Source organism: Mus musculus, chromosome 11, assembly GCF_000001635.26.
Source record: "Mus musculus strain C57BL/6J chromosome 11, GRCm38.p6 C57BL/6J".
Taxonomy (NCBI): domain Eukaryota; kingdom Metazoa; phylum Chordata; class Mammalia; order Rodentia; family Muridae; genus Mus; species Mus musculus.
Genome location: NC_000077.6, coordinates 77,590,117 through 77,610,131, shown reverse-complemented (window position 1 = coordinate 77,610,131; position 20,015 = coordinate 77,590,117). Strand labels below are relative to the sequence as shown.

At 40.4% G+C, this 20,015-nt stretch overlaps 1 protein-coding gene across 9 annotated transcripts in view; it reads left to right on the top strand.

Moving 5' to 3' along the window:
• Positions 1 to 20,015, top strand: part of Taok1 (TAO kinase 1) — a 96,198-nt gene that overhangs the window by 15,228 nt on the left and 60,955 nt on the right. The window contains exons 1-4 of one of the 9 annotated variants that reach the window (XM_011248930.3): positions 2,830 to 2,924; positions 4,494 to 4,580; positions 8,371 to 8,433; positions 13,776 to 13,895. The exons of 1 other annotated variant lie outside the window; for it this stretch is intronic. The gene's annotated coding sequence lies outside the window, so the exon portion shown is untranslated. Of the gene's footprint in view, positions 1 to 2,232; positions 2,925 to 4,493; positions 4,581 to 8,370; positions 8,434 to 13,775; positions 13,896 to 20,015 lie in introns of those variants that run through there. 7 more of the 9 variants (XM_006532959.4, XM_030245838.1, NM_001364133.1 and 4 more) reach the window with 7 other exon arrangements.

Genomic DNA, 20,015 nt, shown 5'->3' with positions numbered 1-20,015 from the left:
GGAACTTTACCTGAGTTCCTGGGACTGAACTCAGATGGGCAGGTTTTCAAGGCAAGACCTTTTACCCACTGAGTCATCTTGGTAACCCTTCACTTTATTTTTTGAAACAAAGTCTCTTAAGACTGGAATTTGAGCCGGGCGTGGTGGCACACGCCTTTAATCCCAGCACTTGGGAGGCAGAGGCAGGTGGATTTCTGAGTTCGAGGCCAGCCTGGTCTACAAAGTGAAAGACTGGAATTTGCCCTATCTAGCTGCTGTGAGTCCCTGTCCTCCTAGCTCTACCTCCCCAGTGTGCGGATTATAGGTGCACACCATGTGGGTGCTGGGGATTCGAACTGACCTCCTTCCACAGCACTTTAGCAGCTGAGTCATCCCCTAGCCCCAGCATGTTTTCTTAAATGACTGTAGTCATGGGCATTGGCTTTTTTTTTTTTTTTTTTGGTATGTTTGCTTGATTTTGAGATTGAGTTTTATATAACCCCAGATTGGCTCAAATTCCTTATACCAGGATAACCTTCACTTTGAACTGTTGATTCTCCTGCATCCACAACAAACAACAAAATACTGGGAGAGGTACATAGGACACCACACTAGGAACACACACACTTTGTGTCTGTATGAATGTGTTTGTATGTATATATATATTTGGTTCTTTTTTGAGACAGGGTCTCTCTATGGAGCCATGGCTGTCCTGAAACTTGCCTTGTAGATCAGGCTGGCTTCCAACTTACAGAGATCCTCCTGTCTCTGCTTCCTGAGTACTAGAACTAAAATTGTGCATCACCATACTCCGCTAAAAGAGGTGGGTTTTTTTGTTTGTTTTTTTGTTTTGTTTTTTTTTTTTTTTGTTTTGTTTTGAGACAGGGTTTCTCTGTATAGCCCAGGCTGTCCTGGAACTCACTTTGTAGACCAGGCTGGCCTCGAACTCAGAAATCCACCTGCCTCTGCCTCCTGAGTGCTGGGATTAAAGGCGTTCGCCACCATACCTAGCTGAGTTTTCTGGCTTTTTTTTTTGTTGTTGTTGTTTTGTTTTTTTTTTCTTTTTGTTTTTTTTTTTTAATTTTTTTTTCATTTTTTCTCTCTTCTTTTTTTCTTTTTTCTTCTTTGAGTTTTCTGTTTTTTAAAAAGATTTTAATTAACGTGTGTGTGTGTGTGTGTGTGTTGGTTTTGAGTTGTCTTACACGGGTGCTGGAAAACTGTCCTCTGCAAGACCAAGCAGAACTTGCTCTTAATTTCTGAACCCCCTCTTGCGCTCTTGCTCTCTCTCTGTCAATATCTAGAGAGGTTGTTAAAGTATAGCTCAAGCTGGCCTCTATCTAACTCAGGCTCATGATTTCCTGCCTCAGCCTCTTGTGTTGGGTGGGATTACAGAATACAGGTGTGACCCATCACTACCAGGTCACTTGTTAGATCCTCAATAACAATTACAGTCTGTTCTAGCTAAAGTCCTAGACTAGATCGGGGGTGACTGAAGATGGTGTGTGTGTATGTGTTTTAAAAAACTGTTTCTAAACCCACGCTAAGATTTACCTCTTTCCTACATAGACTACTTTACTTTGTTGCTTTTAGACTGGGTTTCACTGTGTAACCCTGACTAACCCAGAATGTACTAGGTAGACCAGGCTGGCCTAGAACTCGGATCTACCTGCCTCTGCTTCCTGATTACTGGCCAACTTGCTTCTTTTATACTGAAAAAGATCTTTTACTCTAAGTCTACAAAGCCCTTTGAAGTTCTTTTTCTTCCATCACAAATATGGCTTATATGAAAGTCTTTAACTGCCGTTCCCAAACTAACCATCAGTACCGCACAAACGCAGGTACATAGTGATTATGCTGCGAAGTTTATCCCTGAGTCCCACGAGGAGTCCAACTAAGGTGTGTGTAGGAATGAGATGTTCTCCACTTTGGAGCAAAGTTTCAGTTTGGCAGTATTAGTGGGAGGCTGCTGTTCTGGAGGTGGGAAGAGGGAAGGACTGCGCGGAGCTCTTCTCCCCAGGATTTCCGGGACTGACTAGCACGCACCTGACGCCCGCGTAGCGAAGGCGAGCTGAGGGTGGGACTGGACCAAGCCTAGCACTCCGGGCCACTCGGGCCACTCGGGCCACTCCGCCCAGCTTTAAGTATTCGCGCACTCCCGAGAGGACGCCCGCGCGCCCGCGCCCGCGCGCGCATACTGTCCTGTCTCGCGCAGGGTCGGGCCTGTCAGGCAAGAACTCTCGCGAGATCTGAGGCTGAGATGTCTGTCGGGAGGAGGGGAGTGGTGTCGGGAAGGGGGGGGGGAGAGAACCTGGGCAGCGGCCGAGCTCTGTGGCTTCAGGGCTTGGAAGGAGAGAGGGAGGGTGGCGAAGAGAGTGAGCCGGTGCCGCCGCCCGCTTGAGGAGAGAGGAGGGGTCCCACTCGCCTTGCGCCCTTCGCGGGCTGAGAGCGCGGAGCAGTCGCGAACCTCCCAGGCCTCTCGGCCCCCGGGGACCCCGCCCCGCGGCCCGACGGCCCGCGGCCTCTCTTCTCTTTGTGAGCGCCCCCTTCCCAGGGGTGGTAGTGGTGGCGGAGGGGTGCGCGTGGGCCCGCCCGCCAAGGGGCCGCGGCGGGGGACCGACAGGGCCTCGGCTGGGAGGACCGGAGGCGGCCGAGGCCCCGGTCCGGTTCCCCCGAGGCGGCGGCGGCGGCGACTCCCGGCACTTCCCCCGCGCCATCTTAACTGAGCCGGAGCGTTAAGGGCGCCTCCTCGACCCCGGTCGTCCCCTCGTCCCCCCCTCCCTCCCCCCGGCCCCTTGTCGTAGAGCCTGGGCTGGGTGGCTGGGGGGGGGGCGGCGGTCTGTCGCCGGGCCCCCTCCTCCTCACTCCTCGCTCTCCAGCGCTGCGGCCACCGGAGCGCTCCAGGGGTCTGCGCCCGTCTGCTCTGCCCCAGACCTGCCGGCGAAGGGGTAAGGGCACCTCTGCTTTGGGAAAGGAAGACATGGAGGGGGCGGGGAGATTGTGCCCACTCAGGCCTCTCCGGGTGAAAGAAGAGATCGGGGATAGAGTGGGGGAGGGAGACAGGGAGGGTCTGTGAATCTGTGGGTGGGGTGAAGAAACTGGTGAGCTGGGCGCCCTCCTGTTTTGAGGGGCCAGAGCAATTGCATTCCTTTTTCCTAAGGGTCACCGGAAGAGGTGGTGGAAGGGGATGTTTCTAAGAAGGTGTGGCTCTAGTTAGGGAGATTTGAGTTGACGTGCACCCCGATTTAAAGGCGCGAGGTCCCTTTCTGGTCTCTGCTCCCGCTCCTCCTCCTTTGTAGCGTCTGTATTCTTGGGAATGGAGAATGCTCTGGACAGCCAACTGGATGATTTCCACTCCTCCCCAAGGAAGTCTGTACCTTTCTAATGTAAGGGGTGATGGAAGCATCCCCCCCCCCCATCTTCTAGTCTACTGCAGTGCTGCAGGAGTACAAGTCAGTTTCTTCGTACACATACCCATGCATACACAGAAGTGGGGGTGGGGGGCTGGAGCAATGGCGCTTCCCTTGGAGAGCTTAGTTTTTTTTTCCCTTTGCTTTTTAAATCGATGACAGTACTGTTCGGATATTCCCCTGAGATATGTCCATGGGAAGTATGTCCGCTCTTGTTACTGTTGGGATATGGCCTCGTGTTAGAACAGTTTTGATGTCTCTCTTACTCTGTTTTGAGAGAGGGGAGAATTCCTGGATGAACTGTTAAAGGGTCCCCTTTGGCTTTTGTAGTTCTTTGAGAATTATTAGAAATTATTACATTGAAACTCATATAATCAGACGTTTGCCTCGGGCTGTGACTTTTTAAGGTTAATAATATTTTGCATGACATTGATACAGAAAGTCTCTGAAAATTGTTACAAACTTTCATGTAGCAGATATTCCTTCTTAAGGAAATGTAAGGTGATGCACCCAATTCTGTTATGATCTGTGTTCTGTACTCATTTTTTTCTTTTTTGCTTCATGTCATCCTAATTTTAAAAGAAACCATCTTGTCTTGGCAGTAGTACTTGTTGATTTTTGTGGTTAGTAGAAGCAGAAATAACAGTTTTAGCATTCTGGTAAGTGCCTTTTGAAACAAAAACTTAGCCTTCAAGTCCTGAAGAAGTCTTGATATATACTTTTTACTTTTTCTCTCATCTTTAGCAGACTCTTGAAGTATAATCCTCCCGGATTTATAGGTAGGGACTCTGTATTCATACTGCCTTGAACTTAGCAGTTCTGCCTCTCACCCTCTTTTGTGCTGGAATTACAGGTGAAGTCTCCACACCTGGGTCCATTTTTTTTTAAATTGTTTAGATTTACTAGTGAAGTGTTTTAAAACTGTTCTATATGTGAATATTAGCAGTAATAAAGATTGCTAAACTATGCTAATTATCTTGATATTTTATTAACATCAAATTTTGTGTCTAGCTTTACTTAATATGTTATTTTAAAATTATGAATACAAGTATTAAAGATATAGCAGTACTGCTAGGCATTGACTTAAGTTCTTTCTTTCTCATGTAGCCCAGGCTAGTGTAACTGTTGGTTGCTGAGGATGACTGTAAACTCCTGATAACTCTGTCTCCAACCTCCCAAGTGCTAGAATTACAGGTGTGTGCCTTCATATTCCAGTTTAAACTTTTTTTTTTTTTTTTGAAACAGCATCTCACTATACTGTGTATTCAGTGCTGAGTGAGTTCTCTGGCTGGCCTGCAACTTGGTATGTAGGCCAGGTTGGCCTCAAATTCACAAGAAATCTGCCTGTCTCTGCTGTGTGCTGGGATTAAATGTGTGGGCCACTATGCCTGTCCTAAATTCTTTTTTTTTTTTTTAATTCCATAGTATTTAGGAAAGCTGCATTATGTTTTTCTCAAAACATGGACATTTCTGCTTTATTCTTTTGAATAAATTCATTTGAATCTGTCTCTCTTTTGGGGGGGGATGGTGTTGGGGAAACAAGATCTTATGTAGTCCAGATTGTCTTCAAATACTGCATAGCTGAGGTTATCCCTGAACTGACTCTCCTGTCTCACCTCTGCGGCAGTGAGGCAGGTTCTTCTATGCAGTCTTAGCTGGCCTTGAACTTGTGGCAGTTCTGCCTCAGCCTTCTGAGTGCTGAGCTACTGTGCCCAGTTTCATTTGAACCTTTACTTCATGACATAAAGTGTATGTTGCAGAATATGTAGCTTTCTCCTCATTCAGGAAAAATTATGCTGTAATACCTATTTCTCTGCTTTATAGTTTGTTGTTGATAATAGATTCATATACTAGGATGAATCCAAACATACTGCTTAGTAAAGAGTGACTGATTTTATCTTGGAAAGATGCAAGAATGGATTTATCAATAGCTACAAAATTTAAGGACATACACAGGGTGTAGGTTAATTGCTTTACTGAGTCATATTATAACCAAGGCATCTTTATAGCTGATAGGAGCTCTTCCCTAAATATGGCAAAAGTATGTTGATGATCAGAAAATAAATTCATTATTAAGGAAAAAAACTGCCTGAGGGTTATTTCATGACCCCTGATGGCACTGCCAGACAATACTGAGAGCTGTTAGTCTGAGTTGATTCCAGATTAGTGTGGTGCTTATGTTTCTAAATAGTTCATCCACAAAATGGAGTGTACATCACTTCCTGTTCTTTCACAACTGGCTCTTTCTCTGGATTCCCCTTTAGTGACTTAATTTTTGGCATTCTGATATCTGATTTGTTAATTTGGTTATTCTCATGTTTTATAAGTAGAGGAATTTCTAAGAATCAACTGCTTTAGAGGCTTTTAATAATCAAAGTACTTTTTTTTTTGGTTTTTCAAGACAGGGTTTCTCTGTATAGCCCTGGCTGTCCTTGAACTCAGTCACTCTGTAGATCAGGCTGGCCTCGAACTCAGAACTCCTCCTGCCTCTGCCCCTTCAGTGCTGGGATTAAAGGTGTGCACCACCATGCCCAGTGCATTTTATTTTTTTAAGCATTTCACTGAATACTGAATGGCCTGAAACTCAGTATGTAGACCAGGGTTTCCTGAACTTGCTGCAGAGGCTTGCTTCTGACTCTGGAACTGGGATTAAAGGCATGCTCCCTCAGGACTGATCTAAGAGTGTCTTTTAAAAAAATGTGTCTGTGTGTGTGAGAGAGGGAGAAGGAGATGGGGAAGGAGTGGGAGTGTTTGAGGAGAGTGTTGTGTCCTGCTTTATCTTTGTCTGTCTTATTCCTTTAAAACCAGGGTATCTTGGCTGTATCTGGGGGTAGGCTGATGGACAAGAAGACCCATTGATTCTTCTTTCTCCTTTCTCTGCCTCCCACGGTGCTGGGCATAGCTAGGTTTTTATATGCATTCTGGAAATTTGAACTCAGGCCCTCATGCTTGTTCAGCAACTGTTGTTACCCACTGAGGCATCGGCATCAGATCTCATTACAGATGGTTGTGAGCCACCATGTGGATGCTGGGGTTTGAACTCAGGACCTTGGAAGAGCAGCCAGTGCTCTTAACCACTGAGCCATCTCTCCAGCCCAAGAATATCTTAATAGTATCGAAACATTGCTTCCATTATAAAGATGTCTCAAATTTAAACTCTGATGAAAGTTTTGCTGTTCTGTAACCCACCCAGGGCTTTGAGGATGCTAGGTAAGTAATCTTATCACTAAGTTACATCCTTGCTGTTTGAAAGGTTTAAAAGAGATATAGTAGTATATAGAACTAAATATTTGTAAAAATTAAATAGATAATAATTGCTATATATTCTATAATACAGATTTCTGGAGAGTTTTGGATATGATAATTACTTGTATGTTAATACAAAATAAGTATATCTTAGGGCTAGGGATATAAGTCAATATCCCTAAATAGGGATAAGCTTAAGGTCCTAGGTTCAGTCTCCAACACTGTATAAACTGGTTATGGTAGAACATGCTTGTAATTCTGTCAGTAGCCTGTAATCCCAGCATGAAGGTGGAGGCAGGAAGATCCAAAAGTTAAAGACCATATTAACTACAGGTTAAGTCTGAAACCAGACTGGGTAATACAAGACCCTGTCCTAAATATCTGTGTATCGAGGCATATTTAGTCCCAGGCTATAATGCTATTCTACCAATAACAAACACACTAATTGGGATACTGAAATTTGTGTTCAATGGAGTTCTCTCTCTTTCTCTCTCTTTCAAATGTTTAAGACTCTTTTGCATGTATGTATGTGTATATGTGTGTGTATGTATATATGTGTGTATGTATTATATATACATGTGTATATTATATACATGTATTATACACACACGCACACACACACATATATATATACATACATACACACACACACATATACACACACACACACACACACACACACACATATATGTACCATGTGTGTTGTCATGGCCAAAGAGTCCAGAAGATGAGATACTCCTGGAAAAGGACTTACAGACAGATGGTTGTGAGCTGCCATGTGCTGAGAACTGAACCCTAGTTGTTTTCAAGAACAACAGCAAGTGTTAACAGCATTATTTTATTTTAATTAATTAACTAATTATATTTGTGTGTCTAGGTCTTGCTACATTGCATAATAGCTTACACTGGCTCCTGATTTACTATGTGGTCCTTGAGCTCAATGTGTTCCTCCTGTTCTTACCTTTGGGTTTTGGCATTACAGGCATTTGCTACCACACAGGTTAAGATTGGAGGCTGTTAACTAGCCATAAGAGTATAGTTTAATAATTTGTTGGTTGTACTCTGATTTAGTGGTGTACACCTTTAATCCCAGCACTTAGGAGGCATGTGGATCTTTGTCTGGTCTACATAGCAAGTTCTTTTGGACAGCTAGGGCTTACACAGTTTGAGATTCTCTCTTCCAGAAAGAGAGCGGTGGTGGTGGTGGTGGTGGTGGTGGTGGGGATGAATATTAAAAATCTGCAGGTTTTAGCTATGAATAAGGCACATAATTGTAATCCCCAGCACTTGGGAGTCAAGGTAGGATGATCTATATAGTGAGTTCCAGGCCAGCCAGGAGTACAGATTTAAAAAAAAAGATTTGATGGTTTTTACTAGATATGAATACATAGTAATACCAAATTTATATAGGGGCAGCTGTTGACATTTGAACTAGAATTAAGATTATTTTCTTAATGCCATCTAGAAATGCACTTCCATGTTTGGCTGATTTATATATATTAAAATTACTTTATTTTTCATTAATATCTCTTTGGTTATCAGTAGTCTGCTATAACAACAAATTTCACTTTTTCTAACTTTTAAGAAATTAGGAGCTTTTTGGTGAAGGGCCACTGTTCAGTTCAGAATCATACATGAATGAGTCACTTAAAAAGTCAAGTTTGTATAGTCAAGTTCTACATAAAATTGGGACTGTCCCATTAAATAGAGTGCCAACATATGTTCATCTACCTTTTAGGTTTCTGAACTTGTTCATGGCTGGATTTTTAAAAAATATATTCAAGATTTCCTGTTACGAAATGTAAGTGAGAAGATAAAAACCTCTATTGTTTCATTCCATTTTATTCTATTGGTGGATTAAAGTATTGAATTTTTAGTGATTAAAATTTGGTGTTTAGTTTTGTTAACAGTGTCTTATTGCTTTAAAAACAAACAAACATACAATAATTCCTGACTACTAGAAACACTTATTTTCAGTTGAGATATTTCTGTCATCATTTGTTAATAAGTATTTGTATTTGTGTCTCTTCCATTTGTGGTAGAAGGAAATTTTTGTTGTTCTGAATTATAGTTTAAATAATGACAAAATTAAGAGGTCAATAAAAGGTGGAAGAGTTTGTTTGTTTGTTTGTTCTTCGAGACAGGGTTCCTTTATGTAGCCCTAGCTGTCCCTGAACTCACGCTGTGTAGCCCAGGCTGGCCTTGAACTCAGAAATTTGCCTGCCTCTGCCTCAAGTGCTGGGATTAAAGGCATGCGCTACCACACCCGTCTTTTTTTTTTTTTTTTTAAAGATTTATTTATTTTATGTATGTGAGTACACTGTTGCTTTCTTCAGACACACCAGAAGAGGGCATCAGATTCCATTACAGATGGTTGCCAGTGACCATATAGCTGCTGGGAATTTAATTCAGGTGTTCTGGAAGAACTGTTAGTGCTCTTAACCACTGAGCCATCTCTCCAGCCCCCTGATAAGTCCTTTTAAAATTCTTTTAAGATTATTTAATTAACATCAATTAAATGTGTGAGTACCTTGTCTGCACTTATGTATATCTGGTTCCCAGAAGCCAAAAGAGGCCATCAAATGCCCTGCATCTGGCATATTGGTTGTGAGCTACCTTGTGGGTTCTGGGAACCAAACCAAGGTCATTTGCAAGAGCAGCAAGTGATCTTGTCTGCTGGGCCATCTCTATTCTCTGTTAAAATTTTTGATCAAATGATTTTAATCAGGTGAATTATGTTTAGAAAAACATGTAAAGTTCAGTTTCTGAGGGATAGTTATTAGCTATTGGAATGGGAATAGAGTCAACCATAGTAAAACTGGCATATTTTAAATTTGAGCCTTAAAATTATTACATTTATTTCTTTATTTGAGTAAGGGTGGCATTATATGTATGGAGATGAGAGGACAGTTTGCAGGAGTTGGTTCTCTCATATTGCCATGTGGGTCTTGAAGATTGAATTTGTGCTGATAAGCTTAGCAACAAGAGCCTTTACCCATCACATTGGCTTTATTGCTATAATTTAATGATAGTATTTATCAGCTGCAAAATTCCCTTAGCTTAAAGAATTTTTTTTCTTTAATCATAATGGTGGGGTGCATAAGAAGACAACTTAAGAGTTTGTTCTGCCCTCCCTTCACATATGTCATATATGAATTTATGCCATCAGGGTTGGCAGGAAGCATCTTTACATGCTGCACTGTCTTACCTGTTAAGTCTTAACGTTTTGTGAAGATGGTATTTACTGAGTTGCTAGATTTAAATAGGATGGTCTTTACTTGCTTAACACATTCCTGATGCATAGCAAACACCAAGCAGATTGTTGACTATATTAGTTGATTAATATATGCTTATGAATAAACATAATATTTAAGAGAGTGAGTTACAGGGTCTAGGAATGTAATGTAGCTTATTTATAGAATGTTTGTCTACTGAAAGTGTGAGGGTTTTTTTTTTTTGTTTTGTTTTTGTTTTTTTGAGTTACATCGTCTTATTGGTAGGGGAAAAAAAACCTAGTGAATTATATTCTATGTGTTTTAAAAAATTTTGCAGTCCTGGGAATTGAACTTAGGATCTGCAGTATGTTAGGCAAGTACCATGTCACTGAGCAGTTATCCTAGTACTTTACCTTTTTTGTTTGTTTTTGTTTTAGATTAATTTATTTTATGTATGTGACTACACTGTTCTTTTCTTCAGGCATACCAGAAGGGGTTATCGGATCAGATGTGGTTGTAAGCCCCAAAGTAGGTGCTGGGAACCAAACTTGCTTTCTCTACAAGAATTGCCATCTCTCTAGCTTTTCCTAGCCTTTTTTGTTTTTTGCTTTTCGAGACAGGGTTTCTCTGTGTAGCCCTGGCTGTCCTGGAACTCACTCTGTAGACCAGGCTGGCCTTAAACTCAGAAATCCTCCTGCCTCTGCCTCCTGAGTTCTGGGACTAAAGGTGTGTGCCATCACACCAGGCTTTCTCCTAGCCTTTTTTTTTTTTTTTTTTTTTTAAAGATTTTATTTATTTATTATATGTAAGTACACTGTCGCTGTCTTCAGACACTCCAGAAGAGGGAGTCAGATTTCGTTACAGATGGTTGTGAGCCACCATGTGGTTGCTGGGATTTGAACTCCAGACCTTCGGAAGAGCAGTTGGGTACTCTTACCCACTGAGCCATCTCACCAGCCCCTCCTAGCCTTTTTGAAAACTTTATTTTATAATAGAGTTAAGGCAGTCTCCTTAAGTTGCCTAGTCAGGCCTTGAACTTTGGGTTCTCTTGCCTCAGACTCCTGAGTAACTAACTGGCTTGCATTTTATACTTTTTTTTTTTAATAGATTCTTTAAAAAAAAAGATTTATTTATTTATTTTATATATGTGAGTACACTATAGCTGTCTTCAAACACACTAGAAGAGGGCATCAGATTCCATTACAGGTGGTTGTGAGAACCATGTGGTTGCTGGGAATTGAACTCAGGACCCCTGGAAGAACAGTTAGCGCTCTTAACGGCTGAGCCATCTCTCCAGCCCCCTGCATTTTTTTAAAAATAAGATTTATTTATTTTATATATGTGAGTACATTGCAGCAGTCAGACATTCTAGAAGAGGGCAGTTCTAAAGGGAAAAAAATAGAACTTCATTCCTTACAATAGGCTTTACAGTGAGCAAATGGGGGGGGGAAGACAAAAAAAAAAAAAACAAAAAAACAAACCTCTCTCACACATTTAAAATCTCCAATCAGGCAAGTGGGGTGTAGAACTGTTTTGCTTATTTAGGAAGAATTTGGTGTAAAATTTCTTACCGGAGTTCATTTCTCTATGCCTGATGTCGAATACTTACGTGTGACACTTTTTTTGAAAGATTTATTTATTTTATTTTATGTATATGATTATACTGTAGCTGTACAGATGGTTGTGAGCCTTCATGTGGTTGTTGGGAATTGAATTTTTAGGACCTCTGCTCGCTCTGGTCGACTCCGCTCATTCTGGCTAACGCTGCTCCATCAGTCCTGCCCAAACATTTATTTTTATAAACAAGTACACTGTATCTGTCTTCAGACACACCAGAAGAGGGCATCAGATCTCATTACGGGTGGTTGTGAGCCACCATGTGGTTGCTGGGATTTTGTCTTAGTCAGGGTTTCTATTCCTGCACAAACATCATGACCAAGAAGCAAGTTGGGGAGGGAGTAAAGGGTTTATTCAGCTTACACTTCCATACTGCTGTTCATCACCAAGGAAGTCAGGATTGGAACTCAAGCAGGTCAGAAAGCAGGAGCTGATGCAGAGGCCATGGAGGGATGTTACTTACTGGCTTGCTTCCACTGGCTTGCTCAGCTTGCTTTCTTATAGAACCCAAGACTACCAGCCCAGAGATGGTACCACCCACAGTGGGTCTTCCCCCCTTGATCACTAACTGAGAAAATGCCCCACAGCTGGATCTCATGGAGGCATTTCCCCAACTGATGCTCCTTTCTCTGTGATAACTCCAACTGTATCAAGTTGACACCCAAAACCAGCCAGCACAGATTTGAACTCAGGACCTTTGCCAGACCAGTCAGTGCTCTTACTTGCTGAGCCATCTCTCTAGCCCTTGTGTGACACTTTTTTAAAATTAGATTTTAGATTTTATTTATTTATTTATTGGTTTTTTTCCTAGTTTTTTTGTCCTAGTTTGAGTATTATTGTTGTGAAGAGACACCATGACCATGGCAGCTCTCATAAAGGAAAACATTTAATTGGGGTTGGCTTACAGGTTCAGAGGTTCAGTCCATTATCATGGTGGGAAGCATGGAATTATGTAGGTACACATGGTGCTGTTGCAGCTGAGACTTTTCCGTCTTGATCTGCAGACAGCAGAAGGAGATTGTGTGGCATACTGGACATAGTTTGAGCATAGGAGACCTTACAGCCTGCCCTCACACTGACATACTCCCTCCAAAATGGTGTTAGGTCTTTTTGGAATTGGAGTTAACACAGTTGAGATCCACTTAATGTGGATGCTAGGAGTTGAACCCAGATCTTCTGGAAGTGTAGCCAGCACTTTGTTAACTGCTGAGTCATCTCTTCAGCTCAGCTAAGCTTTTTATTTAGATAGTCTTAGTGTTTGTGGGTGTGTCTTTACCTTGAAATATAGTAACAGTATATTAATTTATGTTTTATAAGTTAACAAATTAATAAATTATAATAGTAATTGGCAAGTTAGTATATATGTGTGTGTGTTTATATATATATATATATATATATATATTTTTTTTTTTTTACTTTTTGTGTGTATGGGTGTTTTTGTATGGGTATTTTGCTTGCATATATGTCTTTGCCAAGTGAGTACTTGGGTACCTACAGAGGTTAAAAAAGGGTCTCAGATCACCTGGAACTGGAGTTGTAGATGTTGTAAGCTGTTGTGTGGTAATTGAACCAGATCTTCTGTAAGAAAAACTGATGCTGTTAATTCCTGAGCCATCTCTGTAGCCTGAATTTTGTTTTCTTGAAACTTGATGTTGTTTTGTAGCCTAGGCTGGCCTGTAACTCACTGTGTATATATAGCCCAGACTGATACTGAACTTGTATCAATCCTGTGTCAGCCTCCCAGGTGCTGGGAACCTGTTTGAGCCATCATACCTGAGTAATTCAAATTCTCTTTTTGTTTGTTTGTTTTTTGTTCTTCGAGATAGGGTTTCTTTGTATAGCCCTGGCTGTCCTGGAACTCACTCTGTAGACCAGGCTGGCCTTGAACTCAGAAATCTGCCTGCCTCTACCTCCACCTCCCAAGTGCTGGGATTAAAGGCATGTGCCACCACCACCTGGCGCTTGTCAGTTATTCTAAACCATTACTTTCTAGTTTATGACTAATGTAAACTCAATATATAGTAAGTACAGTACCAGTTAAATGATGGGTGGGGAACATTAGTAAGAGGTAAGATTATTAAGGGAAATACTGTTTGCCACAAGGTTTTTGGATTGAATTCTGTCCTGACTGAATTGGAAACAATAGTCTCTATAGTAGGCAAGAGCTCTTCTAGAGCTCCTTTTACTTCTAACTGTATGTCTCCGAAGATTACTTATGTGGCATTTTTTCTTTTAACAACTCTACCATTAAATTTGTACTGATTTCATTGTCTAGTCTATTTGCTAATATTGTCATATTTATCTTTCCTAGGTTTTAAATTTTGTTAAGTATTAACTACTTTATCAAAGAGATCCTGGGAAGGGCTAATTCTTTTTGCAAATAATTCCTGAGAGAGATTTTTATATTGGGAATGTTTGTTACATCTTACATGTAAGTGTATTTATTTGTATTTTCTTGTACACTGTAGAATTAGTAGGGAAAACTTTGGGGGGTTACTAGGAATTGTTTTTAGTGAATTTGCATACTGCTATTGAAATGCATTCCTGTCTCCTTGTCACCCAGAAAGGAAAACTTATTTTTGAGATAGGATTTCATGTATCTCAGGCTAGCCTTGAGTTGTTATGTAGGTAAGTGCTGGGGTTGCCACCATGCCACCATCTCTGGTATATGTGGCACTGGTCATCAGACCAGAGTTTTGTACATACTAGGTAGTCACTGTACCAACTAGGATATATCTCTAGTTCCCTTATTTTTTTTTATTTACTCTTATTTTCAATTATGACAAAGTTCTGCTATGTTGCTCAGGGTGGTCACAACCTCCTGGGCCCTAGTGATCCTCATGCTTCAGCGTTCAAGTAACTGCAACTTGAAGGTATGCAATACTGTGAAGCTTTTTATTTGGAGCATATTAAGAAAATAACATTTGGGCTGGTGAGATGGCTCAGTGGGTAAGAGCACCCGACTGCTCTTCCGAAGGTCCAGAGTTCAAATCCCAGCAACCACATGGTGGCTCACAACCATCCGCAACAAGATTCTGACTCCGTCTTCTGGAGTGTCTGAAGACAGCTACAATGTACTTACATATATTAATAAATAAATCTTTTTAAAAAAAAGAAAAGAAAATAACATTTATTTTTGCTTGAGAACATAGATTTAATATTCAAGTATTACAGTATATTATTTCATAAAATTAATGTGAGTAGCATGCTAAGTATTAAAAAGATTATGGAGTGCTTCTGTGTATTACTATAGACCTTGTATTTTGATTGCTTTTAATCCCTTTATAGTCTTTACTTTTTAAAAAACAATTTTTAAAGAACTATATATTTATTTTATGTATATTAGTACACTGTAGCTGTCCTCAAACACACCAGAAAAGGGCATCCGATCTCATTACAGATGGTTGTGATCCACCTTGTGGTTACTGAGAATTGAACTCAGGACCTCTGGAAGAGCAGACCATACTAGTACTTAGCTGCTTAGCCATCTCTCCAGCCCTATCTTTACTTTTTTCTTTATTAAGACAGCTTTGAGGTTAGAGAGATGGCTCAGCAGTTAAGAGTACTAGTTGTTGCATAGGCCTTGGCTTCGATTCCCAACACCATTTGGTGGCTTAAAGCCACCTATAACTTCAGTTAGAGAGGATCTGACACCTTCTGTCCGTCCGTGGCCATCAAGGCATGAATGTGGTGTATATACACTTATACATAAAATCAATCTTGGGGTGGTGGTTAGGGGACTTGCTGCTGACTTGGGCCATCTGCTGACCCTGTCTCCTATTAGGGTGGTAGCCTTGAACTTTGTATGTAAACAAGGCTGGTGTTGAGTTCCTCATCCTTTTAAGTGCTCAGATTACAAGCATATGCTACATTTTGGCCTTCTAGTTTGTCTTTGTTTGGCTTGATGTCTACCAATTTATTCCTATTAAAACCAAGAAAGAGATTTCAGGACAATTTGAAGGAATATCATTACTAAACAAGGTCAAGGTTTTTTTCAATTTTAGAGTTAAGAATTTGTGGTCAGATTTTCTCCCAAATTTTAGTACTCATTTTTGCACTTTATTTGGTTAGCATTGTAAGATACAGATATTTTTGAAGGCTTTTCCCTTATTCCCTTTCTCTTTTGGGGAGGGAGATCTCATTCTATATTTCAGGCTGGTCTGAAACTCATGATATAGACTAGATTGGGCTCAAGTTCATTTCAGTCTTCCTATTATAGACTCTTTGGGCAGTATTATACAGGTAAGCTACTATGACTAGCTCCTTTTGCTCCTTTGAAGTATAAACTAATTGTTTTTTTTTTTCTTTTTTTTTTAAAGATTTATTTATTTATTATATGTAAGTACACTGTAGCTGTCTTCAGACACACCAGAAGAGGGAGTCAGATCTTGTTACAGATGGTTGTGAGCCACCATGTGGTTGCTGGGATTTGAACTCAGGACCTTCGGAAGAGCAGTCGGGTGCTCTTACCTGCTGAGCCATCTCACCAGCCCTAATTGTTTTTTTCTGTTTTGGATTTTTTGTTTTGTTTTGGTGGTTGATAAGTACATAAAATATATTCAATACTGAGAGTGTAAAGTTTTTTTTTTGTTTGTTTTGTTTTGTTTTTGTTTTTGTTTTTTTCAAGACAGGGTTTCTCTGTGTAGCTCTGGCTGTCCTGGAACTCACTCTGTAGACCAGGCTGGCCTCGAACTCAGAAATCCGCCTGCCTCTGCCTCCCGAGTGCTGGGATTAAAGGCGTGCGCCACCATGCCCATCTTGAGAGTTTAATGTGAAGCTTTACAATTTTCATTCCAAATGCCTATTCTAACTGTATAAAAAGAAGTCCATTGCGTGTATCGATTTTGAGTCTGGCTAATTCTGGTGTGTAATGTTTTTATTTATTTGCAAATTTTTAAAGAAGATAATAAAGTTTATTAATTAAAACAAAAAGCATATTCTGTAAGCCAGTTGGCTTAATTTGTTGTGTACCAAGTACAGGAATCAATTTGTTTAAATTTTTTTGAGATAACTTATAAATTATGATTTTTATGGCATTTGCTAGGAAAACACAAAATAGGTTAGTGGTTTGTAAATGAATTATCTTTAATATAAATATTAGCAGTGAATTAATCTGGTGGCTGTATTTCTTTACCTTATGCTAGTCCTCAATAAGTCCACAGAGAAACCAAGATTTGTTTAAAACTATACCTCAATAGCTGAGCAGTTAAATGATCTTTAACCTCCTTTGTTAATCTGGGTAATTCCCAGCCTTATCCCATGATACTTGCATATTATTGATCTGGCTCTCTGGGCTTCAGGCTTCAGTGTTTCCGTGATTTCTTTCTGCACCCTATCCTCATGGCTCCCATTCCTCCACTCTCAGGGCTAATCTGCACCCTCCACTTTTCCCTTTCCCTTTCTCCTCCCTCTGGTTGGCAGACATTCTGCCCCAGTCTTTATTCTGCCCAGCCATTGGGTGATCAGTATTTATTGACAAGGCAGAGAATAAATGGTAAGAATTGTTTACACAAACTTGAGACAGGAGATTCTTGCTATATAAGCATTACAATGTTGTACCTGGATTGAAACAAGATTTGAGGACAGAGAGATCAGCATTTGAATAACACAAGGGTAAACTTTGACACATTGCACAAAAACATATCTATAATAGTCCTTTAACCATTAAAATTTTTGCATTTATTTATTTATTTGTCTCTGTGCACGCACATGCGAGTGCAATGGTGCTGCACATAGGGAGGTCATGGGTCAACTTGGGGCGGCATTGGCTCTCTCCTTCTACCATGTGGATCCCAGGGTTGAGCTCAGGTTGCCAGTCTTGGCAGCAAAGTGCCTTTACCAGCTGAAACATCCAGCCTCTTTGGTTTGTTTTGTTTTGTTCTGAATGCTATGATCTCTGTACTGCTATTTGTGGTTATCAAAATAGGCTAATTTAAGATATATCTGTATTTGTAACATACGGCTTTAAATTGTGCTGTTTACTAAATACTATAGGAGGATACAGAAATTAGCAACACCTGATAATAGCCTCTTAAGTTGAGTAGTTGAATATGATAGAGTTATAGTAATAAATACATACAATGCAAGGTTTCTCAACCTTACATCAATCACCATCTTGAAAAGGGCAGGTTGTATAATAGAGCTTTTTTTCCCTCTCCCTCCAGCCTTGCTCATCTGGGCATCAGGTTTCATTCTAGATGGTTGTGAGCCATCATGTGGTTGTTGGGAATTGAACTCAGGACATCTAGAAGAGCAGTCAGTGCTCTTAACTGCTGAGCCCCATTAGAGCATATAGCATCTCTGAATTCCTCTCATCTTGTTAGTGACAAGCCCTTGTCTTCTAGTTGTGGCAGTAAAATCTGTCTCCAAATGTTTCCAATTCTTATCTGGGGAGCAAAATCACCACTGAGAAACATGTTGGTATAGTAGATGTTGAAGTGCTAAGTAGAAGGAATGTACAAAGAACTATTGTGGCTAAGGGATGAACAGGAAGATTCCTGAGGGAGTGAGATTCCTCCCTCTTCCTCCAAGGCTGAGTTGAAATTTCTTTTCTGCTTAAGACTCCCAAATGAAGAGGCATACAGGCATACATTATCACTCCCAACTGTGATACTGAGTTATATCCCCAACTCTATTTCTTTTTTAGAAAATTAAATTTATAGTTTTGTTTTGTTTTTGTATGTGTGGTATATGTATGTTTGTGGTGGTGTATGTACATGTGTGTGATGTGTGTTCTCAGATGATGGTCAGAGAAAGACTTCAGGCATTGTGTTCTGTCCTTTATTATTCCTTGAAGTTTTGTTTTGTTCTATTTCTAAATGATGTGAAATGATAAAAATGGGAGCGTGATAGAAATCTGATTCGTGGGAATAAATTTTTTTCCTCTTATTATGGATTCTGGTGATCAAACTGAGGTGGTCAGGCTTGTGTGGTAAGTACTTTCAGCTATCTCACTGGCCCTCCATGGCTTTTAACAGGAAAAAAGGCTTCTCTTGTAGCATGCTATGTATTGAGAGGAAGGAGGTCGGGTGGAGTCTGATTGTTCTTGCTGTTTAGTGTCTCACGCTTATGGAGGCTCTATCATACATGTTTTTTTTTTTTTTTTTGTAATCTTTATGACAATGGAAAGGGGGCATTGGCTCTTGAACTTCCTCTACTTGGCCAAGTTATTTGGTAAGTGAGGTATGCCACAAGAGATTTTATAGAAGGTAAAGAGGTACAGCTCTTCAGTATGCTTGGAAAAAAGAGAACTAAAATATTTCAGTCATGGCAGATATTTGTTTTGTGTTAAATTATAGCTTTTTTTTTTTTTCTTAAGATAAGGTCTTAGCCGGGCGTGGTGGCACACGCCTTTAATCCCAGCACTTGGGAGGCAGAGGCAGGCGTATTTCTGAGTTCGAGGCCAGCCTGGTCTACAGAGCAAGTTCCAGGACACCAGGACTACACAGAGAAACCCTGTCTCGAAAAACCAAAAAAAAAAAAAAAAGATAAGGTCTTATGTAGCCTTGGTAGGCCATGCATTTGATAGATAGCTGAGGATAATTTGAACTTGCCACCTTACCTCTCAGCCTGTTGAGAGCTGGGGTAACAAGTGCACACCGTTGTGCCGGGCCACTGATTGGGTTTCTGTTACTGTGTAGAGCAGGTTGGACTCAAACTGAGGTCAGCTGACCTTTTGCCTACACTTCCTGAATTCTATGATTAAAGACATGAGCTATTATACCTAGAAGTACTTGATTTCTTTTTTGTTTTTTTTGCATAGGTAGTATCCAATATGTGGATATATTGATTATAGTTTTTAATTTATGTTTGTAATATTTGAATAATTTCACCTTTTATATTTATGTGAAACTAACTTTTTTGAAGTTTTGAAAACTTTGGGATTGGTTTTGATTCTTTTAATTTCTTTCTTCATCTATATACAATAAATCATTAACTCATAGTATTTCTTCTTAAGTATGTTAGAGATTGTAACATCTTTTTTTTCTTTGGTTTTTCGAGACAAGGTCTCTCTGTGTAGCCCTAGCTGTCCTGGAACTCACTCTGTAGACCAGGCTGGCCTCGAACTCAGAAATCTGCCTCCCAAGTGCTGGGATTAAAAGCATACGCCACCACTGCCGGGCTTGACTATAACATTCTTTTTTTGTTTTGTTTTGTTTTTGGTTTTGGTTTTTGTTTTTTTGTTTTTTACAGTGTTTCTCTGTATAGCCCTGGCTGTCCTGGAACTCACTTTGTAGATCAGGCCGACCTTGAACTCAGAAATCCGCCTGCCTCTGCCTCCCGAGTGCTAGGATTAAAGGCTTGCGCCACCACGCCCGGCCTTGATTATAACATTCTTTTTTTTTTGAAGCTTTTTTTAAATTTGTGTTTTTTTTAAATTCTCAGGTTCTTTTTTTTTTTTTTTTTTTTTTTAAGATTTTTTTATTGATTATATGTAAGTACACTGTAGCTGTCTTCAGAAACACCAGAAGAGGGAGTCAGATCTTGTTACAGATGATTGTGAGCCACCATGTGGTTGCTGGGATTTGAACTCAGGACCTTTGGAAGAGCA